Here is an 18921-nt window from a genome sequence, read left to right as displayed (position 1 = left end):
CACATCAACATTAAGGGACATGGGCAGGTCTTTAACTGTTTTACAGAACCCACAGAGAAAGAGCTGCTCCTTAACTTCTTTCGGATCATTGGGACGCTAGCGTCCCACCTCAACAACATCCAGTGAAAATTGCAGAGCGCGAAATTCAAAAAACAAAAGTAGTAATAATAAACATTCATAAAAATACAAGTGTTATACACCGTTCTTTAGATTAGAATCTTGGTAATTGAACCACTTTGTCTGATTTACAATAGGCTTTACGGCGAAAGCATAACATTTGATCGTCTGAGGACAGCGCCTCACCCACTTCCTGCATTAACATGAATTCATAACATGCACAGGTGTCACAACTCAAGAATAGCGATAAAATAAATCCATTACCTTTGAAGATCTTAATCTTTTTGCAATCCAGAGGGTCCCAGTTACACAATGAATGGTCGTTTTGTTCGATAAAGTTTTGTTCTATAAAGTCCTTCTTTATATCCCCAAAAGGTCAGTTTAGTTGGCTCGCTTCATTCAATAATCCACCAGTTTCCCCTCGTTGAAAATTCATACAAAATTAATCCCAAACATTACCAATATACTTCATCCAAACAAGTCAAACAACATTCCTAATCAATCTGCAGGTACCCTAATATGTAAATAAATGATAAAATGTAAGATGGAAATAGTCTGTTCATTCCCGGAGATAATTAACAAAGTGCTTGCCCTCACCGGAGCACGCCACAAACATTTTCCAGAGGCATAACGAGAGTCAGAAATAGCGAACAAAATAAATCACTTACCTTCGAAGATATTCATCTTTTTGCAATCCAAAGGGTCCCAGTTACACAACGAATGGTTGTTTTGTTCGATAAAGTTCTTCTTTATATCCCAAAAATGTCAGTTTATTTGGCGCGTTTGATTCAGAAATACACGTTCCAACTCGCCCAACATGCTTACAAAGGAATCTAAATTGTTACCTAAACTTCGTCCAAACTGTTCAAACAATGTTTCTAATCCAACCTCAGGTACCCTAATATGTAAATAATCGTCCTTCTGTAGCTCAGTTGGTAGAGCATGGCGCTTGTAACGCCAGGGTAGTGGGTTCGATTCCCGGGACCACCCATACGTAGAATGTATGCACACATGACTGTAAGTCGCTTTGGATAAAAGCGTCCGCTAAATGGCATATATATTTATATATATATATATTATATATATATAAGATGGAGTAAACTGTGTTCAATACCGGAGAAAAAGAACAAGGAGTGTACACTCATTTATGCGCGCCAAAAGACTAGAGTCCTTCTGAGGGATACTTCAAAAGAATACGAAAACTTCTTCATTTTTCAAAAGACAAGCGTGAAACAATTTCTAAAGACTGTTGACATCTTGTGGAAGCCATATGAACTGCAATCTGGGTCCTAATTATTAGATTTTCCCATAGAAAAACATTGAAAAGTCCAATGACCTCAAAAGAAATCCTGGATGGATTGTGCTTGGGGTTTCGCCTGACAAATCAGTTCTGTTATACTCGCAGACATTATTGTAACAGTTTCAGAAACGTTTGAGTGTTTTCTATCCAATACTAATATGCATATGCATATGCTAGCTTCTGGGCCTGAGTAACAGGCAGTTTACTTTGGGCACCTCAATCATCCAAACTTCCGAATACTGCCCCCTAGCCTTAAAAAATTAAAGTAACTAACTTTGGTCTTCCGGATAGCCTGAGTGCACTTATTTCTAATTTGCCTGAACAAGAGCCAGTCAGCCTGAGTGTGCGTGTGCCAAGCGATTTGCCAAATGGAATTCTTGAAGTGGAGTAACTCTGCCAGATCACGGTCGAACCAAGGTCTGAACCTGTTTTTTTTTATTCCCATTTTCTTTCTTTATTTATTTGTAAAAATATTTTAAAAAGAAGGTCCAAGCGTCTTCAACAGAGGGGGATCAAGCTGATTCTATACCAAGTTACAGAGGCCAGATAATGAAGGAACACTTGCTCATTAAAGTTTTTTTGCAAGCGTCTATGACAAGTCAGGACAGGTTGTTGTTACGGAGTCTAGTTGACAGGTAATCGACTAGCCGGACTGTTCCCCGGACTCCGCGTGTAGGGATTTGTACAATGCATGAACAAGGCTATTGAACTTGTGTCTGTCCTTATTGCTTCATCCAACATATCATACTGAAACAGTTGTTTCACTGAGCAGCCGTTACGAACACAGGCTGTAAAACAATGATCACTAAAGTCATTATAGAAAACACAATACGGATACCTATCAGGATTATTTGTACGGATAACATCAAGGACAGTAGTCTTTTCTGGGTGATTGGAGTAGGGATGCACAATATATCAGTAAGCATAACAGAATCGGCCGATATTAGCTAAAAATGCCAACATCGACATCGGCATGTTAGTTTAACCGATGTCTAGTTTAACACCAATGTCAGAGCTGACGTGCGTATCTACAGTGAGGGGGGAAAGTATTTAATCCCCTACTGGTTTTGTACATTTGCCCACTGACAAAGAAATGATCCGTCTGTAATTTTAATGGTAGGTTTATTTGAACAGTGAGAGATAGAATAACAACAAAACAACATCCAGAAAAACGCATGTCAAAAATGTTAGAAATTTATTTGCATTTTAATGAGGGAAATAAGTATTTGACTCCCTCTCAATCAGAAAGATTTCTGGTTACCAGGTGTCTTTTATGCAGGTAACGAGCTGAGATTAGGAGCACTCTTAAAGGGAGTGCTACTAATCTCAGTTTGTTACATGTATAACAGACACCTGTCCACAGAAGCAATCAATCAATCAGATTCCAAACTCCCCACCATGGCCAAGACCAAAGAGCTCTCCAAGGATGTCAGGGACAAGATTGTAGACCTACACACGGCTGGAATGGGATACAAGACCATCGCCAAGCAGCTTGGTGAGAAGGTGATAACAGTTGGAAGAAACAAATGGAAGAAACACAAAAGAACTGTCAATCTCCCTCGACCTGGGGCTCCATGCAAGATCTCACCTCGTGGAGTTGCAATGATCATGAGAACGGTGAGGAATCAGCCCAGAACTACACGGGAGGATCTTGTCAATGATCTCAAGGCAGCTGGGACCATAGTCACCAAGGAAACAATTGGTAACACAATACGCCATGAAGGACTGAAATCCTGCAGCGCCCACAAGGTCCCCCTGCTCAAGAAAGCACATATACATGCCCGTCTAACGTTTGCCAATGAACATCTGAATGATTCAGAGGACAACTGGGTGAAAGTGTTGTAGTCAGATGAGACCAAAATGGAGCTCTTTGGAATCAACTCAACTCGCCGTGTTTGGAGGAGGATGCATGCTGCCTATGACCCCAAGGACACCATCCCCACCGTCAAACATGGAGGTGGAAACATTATGCTTTGGTGGTGTTTTTCTGCGAAGGGGACAGGACAACTTTACCGCATCAAAGGGACGATGGACGGGGCCATGTACCGTCAAATCTTGGGTGAGAACCTCCTTCCCTCAGCCAGTGCATTGAAAATGGGTCGTGGATGGGTATCCCAACATGACAATGAGCCAAAACTCACGGCCAAGGCCACAAAGGAGTGGCTCACATTAAGATCCTGGAGTGGCCGAGCCAGTCTCCAGAACTTAATCTCATAGAAAATCTGTGGAGGGAGCTGAAGGTTCGAGTTGCCAAACGTCAGCCTCAAACCCTTAATGACTTGGAGAAGATCTGCAAAGAGGAGTGGGACAAAATCCATGTGTGCAAACCTGGTGGCCAACTACAAGAAACGTCTGACCTCTGTGATTGCCAACAAGGGTTTTGCCACCAAGTACTATGTCATGTTTTGCAGAGGGGTCAAATACTTATTTCCCTCATTAAAATGCAAATCAATTTATAACATTTTTGACATTTGTTGTTCTGGATTTTGTTGTTGTTATTCTGTCTCTCACTGTTCAAATAAACCTACCATTAAAATTATAGCCTGATAATTTCTTTGTCAGTGGGCAAACGTACAAAATCAGCAGGGGATCAAATACTCTTTTCCCTCACTATAAAGTTGAAGTCGGAAGTTTACATTGGAGTCATTAAAACTTGTTTTTCAACCACTCCACAAATGTCTTATTAACATCGTTTTGGCATCTACTTTGTGCATGACACAACCGTACATAATCCATCTGTAAATAGCCCACCCAATCTACCTACCTCATCTCCATACTGTTTTTATTTACTTTTCTGCTCTTTTGCACACCGGTATCTCTACTTGCTCATCATCATCTGCTCATTTATCACTCCTGTGTTAATCTGCTAAATTGTAATTCTTCGCTACTATGGCCTATTTATTGCCTACCTCCTCATTCCTTTTGCACACACTGTATATAGACTTTCTTTTTTCTACTGTGTCATTGACTTGTTTATTGTGTTATTGGCTTGCATATTGTTTATTCCATGTGTAACTTTGTGTTGTTGTCTGTTTCACACTGCGTTGCTTTATCTTGGCCAGGTCACAGTTGTCAATGAGAACTTGTTCTCAACTAGCCTACCTGGTTAAATAAGTCATTTTTCCAACAATTGTTTACAGACAGATTATTTCACTTATAATTCACTGTATCACAATTCCAGTGGGCATACATTTACATACTCTAACTTGACTGTGCCTTTAAACAGCTTGGAAAATTCCAGAAAATGATGTCACGGCTTTAGAAGCTTCTGATAGGCTAATTGACATCATTTTAGTCAATTGGAGGGGCACATGTGGATGTATGTCAAGGCCTACCTTCAAACTCAGTGCCTCTTTGCTTGACAACATGGGAAAATCTAAATTACTCAGCAAAGACCTCCACAGGTCTGGTTCATTCTTGGGAGCAATTTCCAAACACCTGAAGGTACCATGTTCATCTGTACAAACAACAGTACGCAAGTATAAACACCATGAGACCACACGGCCTTCATACTGGCCAGGAAGGAGACGCGTTCTGTCGCCTAGAGATGAACGTACTTTGGTGCAAAAAGTGCAAATCAATCCCAGAACAAGGACCTTGTGAAGATGCTGGAGGAAACAGGTACAAAAGTATCTATATCCAGAGTAAAATGAGTCTAATATCGACATAACCTGTTAGGCCGCTCAGCAAGGAAGAAGCCACAGCTCCAAAACCACCATAAAAAAGCCAGACTACGGTTTGCAATTGCACATGGGGACAAAGATCGTACTTTTTGGAGAAATGTCCTCTGGTCTGATGTAACAAAAACAGAACTGTTTGACCATAATGACCATCGTTATGTTTGGATGAAAAAGGGGGAGGCTTGCAAGCCGAAGAACACCATCCCAACCGTGAAGCACATGGGAGGCAGCATCATGTTGTGGGGGTGCTTTGCTGCAGGAGGGACTGGTGCACTTCACAAAATAGATGGTATCATGAGGGAAGAAAATTATGTGGATATATTGAAGCAACATCTCAAGACATCAATCAGTCAGAAAGTTAAAGCTTAGTCGCAAATGGGTCTTCCAAATGGACAATGACCCCAATCATACTTCCAAAGTTGTGGCAAAATGGCTTAAGGACAACAAAGTCAAGGTATTGGAGTGGCCATCACAAAGCCCTGACCTCAATCCAAAATAATATTTGTGGGCAGAACTGAAAAAGCGTATTTGTGTGCGAGCAAGGACGCCTGCAAACCTGACTCAGTTACACCAGCTCTGTCAGGAGGAATGGGCCAAAATTCATCCAACTTATTGTAGGAAGCTTGTGGAAGGCTACCAGAAACGTTTTAACCAAGTTAAACCATTTAAAGGCAATGCTACCAAATACTAATTGAGTGTATGTAAACTTCTGACCGACTGGGAATGTGATGAAAGAATTTAAAGCTGAAATAAATCATTCTCTCTACTATTATTTCTGACATTTCACATTCTTAAAATAAAGTGGTGATCCTAACTGACTTTAGACATAGAATGTTTACTTGGATTAAATGTCAAGATTTGTGAAAAACTGAGTTTTAATGAATTTGTCTAAGGTGTATGTAAACTTCCGACTTCAACTGTACATAACGGCGTGTTAAATTTAGCGCTACACGTGTAACAAAGCATTCCTAAGCTAGCCCACAATGTCTGCTGTGTGGATCGAGCAGTCAACAAGTCGACCAGTCATTTTAAAGAGTAAGAACATTTCTGCGAGACAACTCAAAGGCGAAATCCATTAACGGCAAGATAATAGAATTCATTGCCCTTGACAATCAACCGTTCTCTGTCGTGGGTTATGTTGGTTTACACCGACTGGTCGAGTGCCAGTACACACTACCAAGTGAGCTATTTTTCGGATTTTGCTCTACCCGAGTTACACAGTAATAGCGTCACTGCTATTAGCTTCACAACTGACATTTGGACCAGCCCCATAAGCATGCTGAGTCTGACAGCACAGTGGGTTGTCAAGGATTTCGTACTGAGGAAAGTCATGCACATGAATGTGCTCGTTGTCATACCGCTGCTGCTATTTCAATGGCATTAGAGAATACATTTGAAACGTGGAAACATGGTCACACTATCTATCTCCAATCGAACAACAGACTCGAGAAAATGAGCTCATCAACTGCGCCTGCAGCGACGTGATGCCCTCTGTCATGTAATTGAAACGCCTGCTCAACAAAACTGAGGACACAGGCTGTGAACAAGCGATTTGGTGGCATTCTCTCTTTGCTGTGTCGCCACCATGCTCGATGCTATGTACAAGGATCGCTACTTCGATGCAGACAAGAAACAGGGTTTACGTGAAATATTATATACACAGCTGGACAAAATGGAAACGGACACAGTGACACTGTGCACCGAAGAAGAGAGGTCACGGACAGACAGAGCTGATACTTCACTGCTTGACATGTACGATGAAATCCTGGTTGAGAATGAAACAACTGAACAAATGAACAACAAAACAGCACAGCAAGTAAGTGAAAGAAATAGGTTTTTGTTTATGTTTTACTGATAATGGGGACATACGTAATAGCTGCATAATCTAGACCTCTACAAATCAGCCGTGCTAGACAATCTGGACCCTCTCTTTCTAAAATGATCTGCCAAAATTTTTGGGACCCCTATTACTATCCTTTTCAACTTCTCTTTCATACCGTCTGAGATTCCCAAAGATCGGAAAGCTGCCGCAATTATCCCCCTCTTCAAAAGGGGGAGATACTCTAGACCCAAACTGCTACAGACTTATATCTATCCTACCCTGCCTTTCTAAGGTCTTCGAAAGCCAAGTTAACAAACAGATTACTGACCATTTCGAATCCCACCATACCTTCTCCGGTATGCAATCTGGTTTCAGAGCTGGTCATGGGTGCACCTCAGCCCCGCTCAAGGTCCTAAACGATATCATAACCGCCATCGATAAGAGACATTACTGTGCAGGCGTATTCATCGGCCTGGCCAAGGCTTTCTGTATACTTCCGGCCCTTCTTTGGACACTGTGATAACTAACCTCCAGATGAGCTTCAATGCCATACAACTCTCCTTCTGTGGCCTCCAACTCTTAAATGCAAGCGAAACTAATACCATGATCTTCAAACGATCACTGCCTGCACCTGCCCGCACATCCAGCATCACTACTGACTTAGAATATGTGGACAACTACAAATACCTAGGTGTCTGGCTAGACTGTAAACTCTCCTTCCAGACTCACATTAAGCATCTCCAATCCAAAATTAAATCTAGAATCGGCGTCCTATTTCGCAACAAAGCATCCTTCACTCATGCTGCCAAACATACCCTCGTAAAACTGACCATACTACCGATCCTCGACTTTGGCGATTTCATCTACAAAATAGCCTCCACACTCTACTCAACAAATTGGATGCAGTCTATCACAGTGCCATCCGTTTTTGTCACCAAAGCCCCATACACTACCCACCATTGCGACCTGTACGCTCTCGTTGGCTGGCCCTCGCTTCGTACTCGTCGCCAAACCCACTGGCTCCAGGTCATCTACAAGTCTTTGCTAGGTAAAGCTCCGCCTTATCTCAGCTCACTGGACACCATAGAAGCACCCACCCGTAGCACCCACCCATATCTCACTGGTCAACCCCAAAGCCAATTCCTCCTTTGGCCACCTCTCCTTCCAGTTCTCTGCTGCCAATGGCTGGAACGAACCGCAAAAATCACTGAAGCTGGAGACTCATATCTCCCTCACTAGCTTTAAGCACCAGCTGTCAGAACAGCTCACAGATCACTGCACATAGCCCATCTGTTAATAGGCCATTAAACTACCTCATCCCCATACATTCATATTCTGCACATCTATCTATCACTCTTTTATTTATTTATTTTATTTCACCTTTATTTAACCAGGTAGGCTAGTTGAGAACAAGTTCTCATTTGCAACTGCGACCTAATTGGTATATTAGGTATACTTTAATTGGTATATTGTAATTACTTTGCCATCATGGCAATTTATAGCCTTACCTCTCTTATCTTACCACATTTGCACACACTGTATATCGACTTTTTCTACTGTAATATTGATTGCATGTTTGTTTATTCCATGTGTAACTCTGTGTTGTTGTATGTGTCGAACTTCTTTTCTTTATCTTGGCTAGGTCGCAGTTGTAAAAAATAACTTGTTCTCAACTAGCCTACCTGGTTAACTTCTTATGGTTATAGGGGACGCTTGCATCCCACTTGGCCAAAAGCCAGGGAAAATTCAAATAAAATGATATAAAAATCTAACTTTCATTAAATCACACATGTAAGATACTAAATTAAAGCTACACTCGTTGTGAATCCAGCCAACATGTCAGATTTTAAAAAGGCTTTTCGGCGAAAGCATAAGAAGCTGTTTTCTGATGATAGCACAACACTAAACAAAGAGCGTAGCATATTTCAACCCTGCAGGCACTACACAAAGCGCAGAAATAAAATATAAAACATGCCTTACCGTTGACGAGCTTCTTTTGTTGGCACTCCAATATGTCCCATAAACATCACAATTGGACCTTTTTGTTCGATTAATTCCATCCAAAATGTCAATTTATTTGGAGCGTTTGATCCAGAAAAGAACAGCTTCCAAATTGCACAACGTCACTACAAAATATTTCAAAAGTTGCCTGTAAACTTTGCCAAAACATTTCAAACTACTTTTGTAATACAACTTTAGGTATTTTTAAACGTTAATAATCAATCAAATTGAAGACGGGTCTATTTGTGTTCAATACAGGAAGACAAAAACCAAGCTACTTTTGAAGTCTTGCGCAACTCTCAACAGTGTTACGCAGTTCCTAGATGGCTGTACTTCTTCATTGTACAAATGAATAACCTCAACCAAATTCCAAAGACTGGTGACATCCAGTGTAAGCGGTAGGAACTGAAAACAAGTTCTTAAGAAATATCGTTTCCCAATGAGACCTAAAAAAAAAAAAAAAAATCTGAATGGTTAGTCCTCAAGGTTTTTGCCTGCTTCATAAGTTCTGTTATACTCACAGACATGATTCAAACAGTTTTAGAAACCTCAGAGTGTTTTCTATCCAAATCTACTAATAATATGCATATCTTATATTCTTGGCATGAGTAGCAGGAAGTTGAAATTGGGCACGCTATTTATCCAAAAGTGAAAATGCTGCCCCCTATACCTTAAGAAGTTAAATAAAGGTGAAATAAAAAAAATAAAAAGAGGGGACCAGCTCCATATTAATGCCCATGATTTTGGAATACGATTTTCGACGAGCAGGTGTGTAAACATTATTTTGGTCATGTGCACCCCCCTATCGTGTTGCCCAAAGTGGTAACACACATTTTTTTATTCATATATCAATTTCCCCTATATCATGCCTTAATTGGGCAAAAGTACATATAATAAGAATAAAGTGAGAGAGAGCCAGCAACGGAAATAAAAGTGCAGTGTGTTTACAATTTCAGCGTCTTAGGCTGTAAAACATTTGATCTCTCCCAGTCTTTTTTTCACGTTGGACATTTAAATTCTTCCCGTTTACTCAGGCCTTTATAGCCTGTCGGCTGGGGAGCATTCAAAAAGAATTGTCCAGATCATAGCAAGCTTCCCTTGTCAGTTCATTTCTTAAACAAAACAGATCATGGCTATAGCCTGCCAATTAATGAGTTGTCATTTAGGCTGCATGGCCAATAGTCATAAAAGTGTTATTCATTTGGACAGATCACCTAAGTGGTGCTGTAATTGTCTTTTCAATAGGCGTGTGATTTTAACATTTTAGTCATTTAGCAGACGCTCTTATCCAAAGAAGCTTACAGGAGTGATTAGGGTTAGGTGCCTTGCTCAAGGGCACAGACAGATTTTTCACCTAGTCGGTTCGGGGAAACTGTCGGTTAATGGCTCAATGCTCTTAATCGCAGGGCTAACTGCCGCCCCAGGAGAAGCCATTAATAGCACATACCTTCCGCTTTTGTTTATTTTGATGTGGTGGGGTGTACTGTAATAGTCCATCGTTCACCTAAATTCAGTAGCCTAAACGGTTTAATAGGCCCATGCCCCATCTGTCGTACATCGTCGGTTGGAAGGCTGTCCTGTAGTCTATACAGTTCATCCAATGCCATTTCCACTGTTTTCCTTGTCCAGGTTATCCAGGAATCGGGTAGCTTATTTTGCTGATTTCAGTGTTATGTCTCTTTCCTTCCATTTGACCCGTAGTTGTGCGGGGTTCTCTCTGTTTCATGTGGAGATTTCTGCTCATGTCAGTGTTGATGTAGCTAGATCCGATGACCCTCATACATCAAAGGTCCGACTCCTTTTTTTGGGGCATTGATGGCCAGTCTTATATCTTTGTCCCTATAGCTAAGGAACTTTGCGATGATGCCCCTTGGTTTGCTACTCGTGGCCCCTCACGAGCCGCCTGTTTGATGTGCTCGTTCGATTGTGGGAGCCCTTGTGAAGTTCTCCTGGCCCAGTAGTTATAGTATTACCTTTTCCAGTAATTCTTCCATTCCAGTTGTTCCATAGCATTCGGGGAAGCCTACGAAATGAAGATTTAAACAACGACTGAAGTCCTCCGTCCCGTTTAATCTTTAGTAAGCCTGTAATTATGTATCTTTGTTCAGCCATGGTTTTCTGCCGATTTTCTTGCGCGTTTTTCTCCAGGGTTAAGACAATTTCGGCCTCCTCCAAGTGTTTGCCTAGTTCAGTCATATCAGGGATTCCCACCTTGATTTCTTTATTTTCTTTACATCATCGGATATCCGCTTAGACAGTTTCTCATTGCCAGTGCAAATTTCTGTTATGTAGTGTCTCTAAACTCACTTCAGTCGAATCGCCAGCTACAGTACTTGCTCCATGGTCGCATTGTTTGTCTCTATTTCTCGATTTAGTATTTGCCCTAATGTGCAGTTGCCAACAAAATTTCTTAACTTTACTTAACTTTGCTTTCCTATTTAAGGGCATATTTTAGTAAAGAAAGGAAAAGCCAAACGGATCACCTTCACCTGACTACCTCATGGTCGCCCTAATGAGGAGCTGTTAGTGCTAAAGCCTCTGCAGATTGTTACAGAAAATGAATCTCTTAGCTTCTTCGCTTCAAGTGTCACACATGCTTCCTGTGATTAGGAACATGTTTGGATACTACATCCTTTTGCTATTTCACAGTTAATGGCAAATACATTCCTTCTATAACACGTTCAGAGCGAGCGATTTTTCTAGATGTCAATGAGGACACTTACTTACTTAGGCCTAATAGAATGTTACCATATAAAGAACCAGCCTAGCATCTGGAGCTAGCGCCCCCTCTGAAAACCAGGCTGTGTCTTTCTCTCTGTGTCACTGCCTCAGTCCTCCAGGCTTTGAGAGTGGCATTTCTTCTCTCTGTCTTCTGTGTGAGTGCATGTCAACAAGGCCTTGTCTGTTCCCTCGGCCCAGCCACTTTATCTAGCTCATTCACAATGCAAGGGTTTAGTCCTCACATCACTGCACTGGTCTGTTCTGTTCTATTGGCAGTTGGAAATAGGGCCCTGGCTAGCTAGTAGGCCTGCTTGACATCAGGTTGTTTGGTGTGACATCATACTGACACAATGACCGTCTGGGTCAGTCGAATGACTTAGTCTGAATATCATTTCTTTTGCAGTGTGCGGGCAGAACCCCTCTCTTGAAATAAAGAATTTCCAACCATTACATAACCACCACTGCTCTTTTTGCACTTTAGAAAAGTTATATTCAAAGAGTAGCCTACCTCAGACCTGAAGGTCTGTGTGTGTTGTGGTTCAGGAAACGGGTATGTTGCCTATTCCCTCCTAGGCTTAGTATTGAAGTCAATGTACCCAGAGGAGGATGGAAGCTAGCTGTCCTCCGGCTACACTATGGTGCTACCTTAGAGTGTTGCTAATGTAAGACCGTCTTAGTGAAACACAGCCTTTTGTTAATTACCCTGTCATCTCAGGTTTTGAAATTATGCTTTACAGCCAAAGCAAGACAAGCGTTTGTGTTAGTTTATCGATAGCCTAGCATAGCATTATGTCCAGCTAGCAGCAGGAAGCTTGGTCACGAAAATCAGAAATGCAATCAAATTAAATCGTTTACCTTTGATGAGCTTCGGATGTTTTCACTCACGAGACTCCCAGTTAGACAGCAAATGTTCCTTTTGTTCCATAAAGATTATTTTTATAGCCGAAATACATCCGTTTCTTGTCCATGTTTTGTTGAGAAATCCACCGGAAATTAACAACATCGAAAAAAACTCAAAATTAGATCCATAATATCGACAGAAACATGGCAAACGTTTTTTATAATCAATACTCAAGGTGTTTTTCAAATATCTATTCGATAATATATCAACCGGGACAATTGGCTTTTCAGTAGGAGAGAGAGGAAAAATGACTCCCTCTGTCTTTTACGCAAGAATCACTCTGAGAGCACTCAGCTGGCCACTTGCGCAATGTAGTCGTTTACGCTCATTCTTCAACATAAACGTGAAACTTTGTCACAATGCTGTAGACACCTTAGGGAATATGTAGAAAATGAATCTGGTTGATATCCCTTTCAGTGGCCAATAGGGGTACATAGGAAGACAACGGTTTCAAAACATGAGTCACTTCCTGATTGGATTTTTCTCAGGCTTTCGCCTGCAATATCAGGTATGTTATACTCACAGACAATATTTTTTACAGTTTTGGAACCTTTAGAGTGTTTTCTATCCTAAGCTGCCAATTATATGCATATTCTAGCATCTGGTCCCGAGAAAATAGGCGGTTTACTTTGGGAACATTATTTTTCCAAAAATGAAATTAGTGCCCCCTAGTTTCAAGAGGTTAAAATGAATCACTTACCTTTGATGATCTTCATCTGGTGGCACTCCCAGATCTCCATGTTAGACAATAAATGTTTGTTTTGTTCAATAATGTCCCACTTTATGACCAAATACCTCCTTTATGTTTGCGTGTTTTGTCCAGTAATCCAAATGCTTAAGGCGGGTGCACTAATAAGTCCAGACAAAGTTTTTAAAAAGTACAATAAAAGTTAGTAGAAACATGCCTGTTACTCAGGTCCAGAAGCTAGGTTATGCATTTAATTGGTAGATTTGGATGGAAAACACTCTAAAGTTTCTGCAACTGTTAAAATAATGCCTGTGAGTATAACAGAACTTATATGGCAGGCAAAATCCCGAGAACAAAACTTCCCAAAAAATATATAATTCAGCCTACCACTGTTTCCAATGGCTGTCATGTTTAATATGAGGCGAAAATCTCCAAGATTGCAGTTCCTAACGCTTCCACTAGATGTCAACAGTCTTTAGAAAGCGTTTCAGGCTTGTTTTTAGAAAAATTATCTAGAATTTGTAGTTTTTCTAAGTGGCTGTAGTGTTTTCATGCGTGTGGATGAGAGCGCCTTCTTTGTTGTTTGATAACAGACTGCAAGCAAACTGGTCACACCATAGTTCCCAGAGCGGTGCGGCAATTTTTTACCCCCTGGGGTCTGGAATTTTTCCTTATAATTTTTTTTTTTTTAAATATGCCATTTAGCAGACGCTTTTATCCAAAGCGACTTACAGTCATGTGTGCATACATTCTACGTATGGGTGGTCCCGGGAATCGAACCCACTACCCTGGCGTTACAAGCGCCATGCTCTACCAACTTATGTTAACCTAACTAGGAAAACTCTGGACCTTTTTTATAAGGTATGAAAACTGCCCTTTCCCGCTGCTAGCTAGCTAGCTACTGAAATTAGCAAGGCAAATGTCAAATAATTGCACTAACTGGACACAAAAATAAAGTTCTAAAACCAAGATAACAATTTATAATATAACTCCCCCGTCTCCTGTAATTTTAATTGAATAATATCCCCAAAATGCTAAACTATCACTCTTCACTCTTAATCTCTATCCAACAATGACACCATTCTATGATTGGATGGATAACATGTGAGTTTATACTGCAAAAGCTTTGATTGATTGGAGGACGTCCTCCGGAAGTGGTCATAATTATCATGTATGTCTGTGGAAAGGGGAGGCCTGCGAGCCTCAAGTTTTGTATTGAAGTCGTTGTAGCCAGAGGGCGGAAGCTAGATGTCCTCTGGCTACACCATGAGGCTATCCCAGACAGTGCTGTTGAAGTTACTGTAGACCTTCATTGTAAAACCGTGTATTTTAATCAATTATTTGGTGACATACGAATATATTTAGTCTAGTTTTTATCTAAAAAGGATAACATATTTGAATCTTTTACAATTATTTTTTTTTTTAAATTAACTGAGGAGGATGGTCCTCCCCTTCCTCTTTTGAGGAGCCTCCACTGTCCCACACACACCTATCACACAAGCACCACAATTCCGCCTCCTCGCTGTTACTCACAAAAAGTTTTCATGCTTTTCTGTTAGGTCAATTGTTCTAAACAAGAACCATGCTGCTTTCCACTTTGTTTCATAATATAAGTAATTCCATTTCAAACCCCTTGACTTTTTATGTTACAGCCTTATTCTGAAGTGGTTTAATAAAAAATAAATCTACACACAATACCCCATAAGGACAAAGCAAAAACAGGTTATTTATTTTTGGGGATGTTAAAAAAATAAAACAAAATTGTAATTTATTTACACAAGTATTCAGACCCTTTGCTATGTGGTGCATCCTGTTTCCATTGGTCATCCTTGAGATGTTTCTACAACTTGATTGGAGTCCACCTGTGGTAAATTACATTGATCGGACATGATTTGGAAAGGCACACACCTGTCTATATAAGGTCCCAGAGTTGACAGTGCATGTCAGAGCAAAAACCAAGCCATGAGGTTGAAGGACTTGTCCGTAGAGCTCTGAGACAGGATTGTGTCGAGGCACAGATCTGGGGAAGGATACCAAAACAATTCTGCAACATTTAAGGTCCCAAAGAACACAATGGCTTCCATCATTCTTAAATGGAAGAAGTTTAGAACCACCAAGACTCTTCCTAGAGCTGGCCGGCTGGCGAAACTGAGCACTCGAAGGAGAAGGACCGTGGTCAGGGAGGTGACCAATAAGATCGGAGAAACTTCTAATGGGACAACCATCTCTGCAGCACTCCACCAATCAGGCATTTATGGTAGAGTGGCCAGATGGAAGCCACTCCTCAATAAAAGGCACAATACAGCCCGCTTGGAGTTTTCCAAAAGGCACCTAAAGGACTGACCTTGAGAAACAAGAATTTTGATCTGATGAAACCAAGATTGAACTCTTTAGCCTGAATGCCAAGCGTCACGTCTGGAGGAAACCTGACGCCATCCCAACAGTGAAGCATGGTGGTGGCAGCATCATGCTGTGGGCATGTTTTTCAGCAGCAGGGACTGGGAGACTAGTCAGGATCGAGGGAAAGATGAACGGAGCACTGAGCAATCCTTGATGAAAACCTGCTCCAGAGCGCTCAGGACCTCATACTGGGGAGAATGTTCACCTTCCAACAGGACAATGACCCTAAGCGCACAGCCAAGAAAATGCAGGAGTGGCTTCGGGACAAGTCTCTGAATGTCCTTAAGTGGTCCAGCCATTGCCCGGACTTAAACTGATCAAACATCTCTGGAAAGACCTGACAATAGCTGTGCAGCAACGCTCCCCATCCAACCTGGCAGAGCTTGAGAGGATCTGCAGAGAAGAATGGGGAAAATTCCCCAAATACAGGTGTGCCAAGCTTGTAGCGTCATACACAAGAAGACTCAAGGCTGTAATTGCTGCCAAAGGTGCTTCAACAAAGTACTGAGTAAAGGGTCTTAATACTTAGGTAAATTTGATATTTCCGTTTAAAAAAAAAAGGAGACACATTTAGTCCATTTTAGAATAAGACTGTAATGTCACAAAATGTGGAAAAATGAAGGGGTCTGATTACTTTCTGAATACACTGTATATCATCACAAAGTAGTCGCAATTCAACGGCTCAAACACATATGTGGCAGGGTCTACAGTCAACCACGGATTACAAAAAGAAATCCAGCCCCTCACGAACATCGACGTCTTGCTCCCAGACAAATTAAACAACTTCTTTGCTTGCTTTGCGGACAATACAGTGACACCGACACGGCATCCCTAGCCACGTCCTCAGAGCATTTCCAGACCAGCTGGCTGGTGAGGTTAGGAAACAACACCTCCGCCCCGCTGATCCTCAACACTGGGGCCCCACAAGGGTGCGTTCTAAGCCCTCTCTTGTACTTCCTGTTCACCCATGACTGCATGGCCATGCACACCTCCAACTCCGTCATCAAGTTTGCAGACGACACTACAGTGGTAGGCTTGTTTACCAACAATGACGAGACGGCCTACAGGGAGGAGGTGAGGGCCCTCAGAGTATGGTGTCAGGAAAATAACCCCTTACTCAAGGTCAACAAAACAACGGAGACCGCAAAGGGAGCATCCAAGGGCTCTACACTAACTTTTTTCCCAAGGAGTACATGTGCTCCTAAATGAAAAAATGTAGGAGCACACAAAGAAATGTAGGAGCACAGTGAAACTTGTTCAAGTAACACAGAGTTTATTAACAAACATTTTATTACATACATATTTATACTTCATGTGTTATTGTGTGTGCGTGTACTCAGGGACATGTGCAGCAGCACATACCACTAAAATCACACATTGACCCATGCCTACTGGACCCAAAGGATATCAGTTATTCAGCTGCTTTTGTATGTTTGCCGTCTGGCACGCTTAGAGGTCAGCCAGCGGTCCACGGCAGGAGTGGGATCGAACTCCTCGACAGAAGGCCCCTCCAGGCTGATCCTCATCAGGTCTTCGGTGGTGGAGACCACAAGGCAGCTTCTTGTCGAATTCTTAATCCGGTTCTGCGCAGAGAAGCCTCGCTCACACTGAGCGGCTGAAATGGGAAGCACCAGCATAAGCTGCACCAGCTCCAGTATGTTCTAGGAAAAATAAACTCTTACCATGTAACTTATCAAAAACAACCATAGGTTATATATGGTATCCCTCTATCAGGACTGTTAGCCTACCTTGTAATCGTCCCTGTAGGGGTCCTTTGTCAACATGGTCTTCCACAGGCCACTGTAGAACTTGTCCTTGAAACTGTGGCTGACCAGGATTTTCAGCCCCTGCCACTCATCTTGGATTTCAGCCATGTTGCACCCAGATCTGCAGGATTGAACAGAGCAAGTGAGTTTGCAAACATAACATGTGTCTCATATGGCCATGTAGTGTCAAATAAATTCTTACCTCTCTAGAGGCTCCTTGAATACCTCATCAGGTCTGCCACACCATCATCGCCAAAGGTGAGAAGGCTGGCCTGGTCTTCTGGCCATGTGTCAGGGTTTAGCACTCTGAAAGATTCCACTGAGGTCTGGACACCCTTATCCTTCAGCATAATGCAATATTGGGGGCAAACTACCTGCCTTCCAGGATACCTACAGTACTGATGTCACAGGAAGGCCAAAAAGATCATCAAGGACAACAACCACCCGAGCCACTGCCTGTTCACACCGCTTCCATCCAGAAGGCGAGATCAGTACGGGTGCATCAAAGCAGGGACCGAGAGACTGAAAAAACATCTTCTATCTAAAGGCCATCAGACTGTTAAACACCCATCACTGACATAGAGTGGCTGCTGGCAACACACAGACTCAAATCTCTGGCCACTTTAATAAATGGATTTAATAAATGTATCACTGGTCACTTTAAATACTGCCACTTTAATAATGTCTACATATCCTACATTACTCATCTCATATTTGTATATACTGTATTCTATACCACCTACTGCATCTTGCTTATGCCGCACGGCCATCGCTCATCCATATATCTATACTTACCTATCCCTCATCCCTTTACTGTGTATAAGGTAGTCATTTTGAATTTGTTAGATAACTCGTTAGATATTACTGCACAGTCGGAACTAGAAGCACAAGCATTTCGCTACATTTGCATTAACATCTGCTAACTATTTGTATGTGGCCAATAAGATTTGATTTGATCAAATTGCAATATTTTGCGCAGCCCTATACTGGTACTGTAACTTTTGTCCACTGAGCATTTATAAATTAAACAAAGATTGATGCCAGGCTAAAACTAAAGTAACTGCTCAGCTCTCTCTGTGAGGTGGCAGCTAGCATTAAAACAACTATCCAGTGTCCCAGGATAGTTACAGGGCCGTTCAACTAAAGGTTAGGGGAACAGGTGAGAGTCCTTTTTAGATGTAGGACACACAAACCAACTGAGTGGATTTGAACTAAAGGGCAGGAGAGAGTCCTGTTCAGTAACTTACTTCCAATTGACCGATGAAACCAATGTGCTTCGGTCCAACTCGGACCACACTATAGTACATCAGCTTTCTGGAATGGCTGTGCTGCTCACGGTCTCGAGCTGAGCTGTTTACTGTTGAAGCATCCTTGAGCTTTCACCTCACATTCCTAATAACTACTAGGGTCAGGAGTTTTTTGTTTGTAACTTTATGACATGACCTGGAAGAGTCCTGGGGCCCATTCTCTCTCAGCCTCTCTCCACTTTTAGCCTGGCATCAACCTTTGTGTTTAATTGACGAGT

The 18921-nt window shown here is 41.7% G+C and overlaps 1 protein-coding gene across 3 annotated transcripts in view; it reads left to right on the top strand.

The window, feature by feature from the left end:
• The window catches only part of LOC118397390 (vinculin), a 78267-nt gene that overhangs the window by 12933 nt on the left and 46413 nt on the right, over positions 1-18921 (top strand). The window lies entirely within an intron of this gene.

This window comes from Oncorhynchus keta, chromosome 2, assembly GCF_023373465.1.
Source record: "Oncorhynchus keta strain PuntledgeMale-10-30-2019 chromosome 2, Oket_V2, whole genome shotgun sequence".
NCBI classification, from domain to species: Eukaryota; Metazoa; Chordata; class Actinopteri; order Salmoniformes; family Salmonidae; genus Oncorhynchus; species Oncorhynchus keta.
This window is presented reverse-complemented; position numbering and strand designations above follow the sequence as displayed.